The sequence below is a fragment of the Pteropus alecto genome, unplaced genomic scaffold (assembly GCF_000325575.1).
Source record: "Pteropus alecto unplaced genomic scaffold, ASM32557v1 scaffold213, whole genome shotgun sequence".
Lineage (NCBI taxonomy): Eukaryota > Metazoa > Chordata > Mammalia > Chiroptera > Pteropodidae > Pteropus > Pteropus alecto.
In genome coordinates, this window is record NW_006434829.1 from 5,014,939 (window position 1) to 5,017,203 (window position 2,265).

At 47.0% G+C, this 2,265-nt stretch overlaps 1 long non-coding RNA gene across 2 annotated transcripts in view; it reads left to right on the plus strand.

Moving 5' to 3' along the window:
- The first annotated feature begins 639 nt into the window (after nt 1-639).
- Nucleotides 640-2,265, plus strand: part of LOC102882207 — a 3,487-nt gene continuing 1,861 nt past the window's right edge. Inside the window, exons 1-3 of one of the 2 annotated variants that reach the window (XR_001516725.2) lie at nt 640-1,210; nt 2,019-2,122; nt 2,224-2,260. This is a non-coding gene — a long non-coding RNA (uncharacterized LOC102882207). The remainder of the gene's footprint in view (nt 1,211-2,018; nt 2,123-2,223; nt 2,261-2,265) is intronic. The other variant, XR_003045795.1, reaches the window with a different exon arrangement.

The following is a 2,265-nucleotide window of genomic DNA, read 5'->3' on the forward strand; positions in this document are numbered from 1 at the left end:
GGGAAGGCCTTTTAATTTATTTATTCTGCTGGGACCTAGGTGGGGGGCTTGACGGGCGGGGGAGGGGGTCTCCCCGGGCTCTACCTCCCGCGGCTGAGGCTACCCTGCGAGCCGCGGCGTGCGCCTCGGGCCTCCACAACTGTTTCCAAACTGCCAAGACCGGAGGTGGGCGCGAGGGGGCCCGGGGAAAAGGGCTGGGGTTTTGGGGTGGTGTGTGTGTGTGTGATTGTGTCTGGACGCTCGAGCAGCGGGGGGAAGGCAAGACGACTCAAGGCGAGTTGCAATCGAGGTATCTCCGCTCCGGCTTCCTCTTCTGCCCCGCGACCCCCTCCCCCCGGAGCTGAGCTAGGGAGGGGAAACCAGGATTTTAACCAAATTAGCATTCACATTCCTGGGAGGATGCAGCCCTCGCCTGGTCCTGGCTGATAGAAGCCTTTTGCTCTGTTTTTATTTTTGGAGAGCAGTGCCCTGTAATTGTCCAGAACACATGCTTCTCTCCACACACACACCCCCCCTCCCGCCAGCCACCGGCGAAGGAGAGAGTCCCCCTTTTTTGCATTTATCTTTTCCTTCCCCTTTCTTTATTAAAGGTCCGGGAGTGGCGGCGGCCAATCAGCGCGCGGCTTCCATTTTGTGAGTTCAACTCCGAGGCTCCCGGGCTTCGCGAGGACGCAATTGCAGCCCCCTCTGCCTCTCGTGTCGGGCGGCCGAGGCGAGGGAGCCGCCTCGCTGGGGCTTCGTAGTGGTGTATTTCATATTGGGGCTCTTTTCGGGGTTTGTAATTTGGCCGTGGGTAGGTAATTGGCTGGAGCAGGGCGGCAGGGCGCGGCAGCCAATCAACGCGCGGCTTCTATAGGGCTTGAGTTATTAGACGCTGATCTCAAAACATCCTTCATCAGACACCAAGGAGAGGCCAACAGATGAGGGGAGCCATTTTTCTGCAATGGAATTAAATGGCCAAGTGGGTTTTTCCTTTGTTGCAAATGGGGAATGTTTTTCCTTTGACTCCACCATCCAATTCAGGACGCCTCAGTGTTGTGTTTAACATTTGTCAACAGGCTAAAGGACTCACAATTGGAAGAATGAAGAAGACTTTTAAAAAGATCTGGATTTTTCCTTATGACTTGGAATCCATCTTTGTCTTGTATAACTAGGTCATAGCACACCATTAATGTCAGCAGTTAACAATTTTGAATTCCAAAAAACCTAAGTAAATGACATATTTAATTTTTTTTTCCTCTATTTTTCGTGGGGGGGTGGGGGGAGCTTGGAGCTGTCTTAATCTGTATTCTCTTGACTGAACAATAAATTTTTAAATATATATAATTTCCTCTATTAAACACTTAAACCTGGCCATCTTATTAACTCCTCTCTTTTAACAAGGTAATGTTTTAAATGTGTAGTTTTAGGATTAGCGAAATGGCAGCAACAAAAAAATTGTAAGCAATTGTTACTCTTTAAGTTTTTAAAAACCTTTTACATTGTAAGTACCCAATCCATTCTGTCCTTACGCAGTGCAGTTTTCATGTTGATGTTGCTGAGATGTCCTTAATTTTCTGAACCTTCATTTGCATGTATGTCTTTGTCGCTCTTGTCTAATATAAGCCAGTTAAAATGCTTTTAGACGATTTTGCTTTTATAAAAACTAAGGCTTTGGCTTTAAGCTTTTGAAAATGTTTACAGCCATAAATGCTAGTCAGCTTTCTTCCCAGTAACTTGTACACTTTCTTTGAAAATCGATCTACTTGAAGAAAAACAGCTCTGTTTTTCTCGTCTTGGTAGAGGGGTGGGTGAGGGAAAGGAAGACCTCTTTGTGTAAAGAGACTAAAGCCGTCACAGGAAACTAGATTAAAGCTGGAAAACAAGTCCTAGCTAGTTCCAGCCAAACACCAACGTTAACTCTCGGGTATTTTCTATGGTGGTTGGGATGGCCGTGTGCCTTTTTGCCTTTTGTTTGATTTGACTGTGTATTTTCGCCTTTTGTCTCTTAATGACGGTCACACCATTGCTATATCCAGAGCAGTAAACAGTCCTCTGCGAAGCCGCCTTTTGCCAACCCAACCCTGGAAAGTTTGCAGAAGTGGAAGAAGCAGAAAATGCCATGAGTGTAACGTACAAAAAGGTAACAACAAAAAAGGCACCACTGTTCCCCGCCAAATTCCCAACTAAACAATCCCCCCAAAGATATTTTTTTACAATAACACCTCCAAACTCTCCGCCCAGCTTGATCTTCCAGACTCCATGGCACCGGGTTGAGCGGGTAAG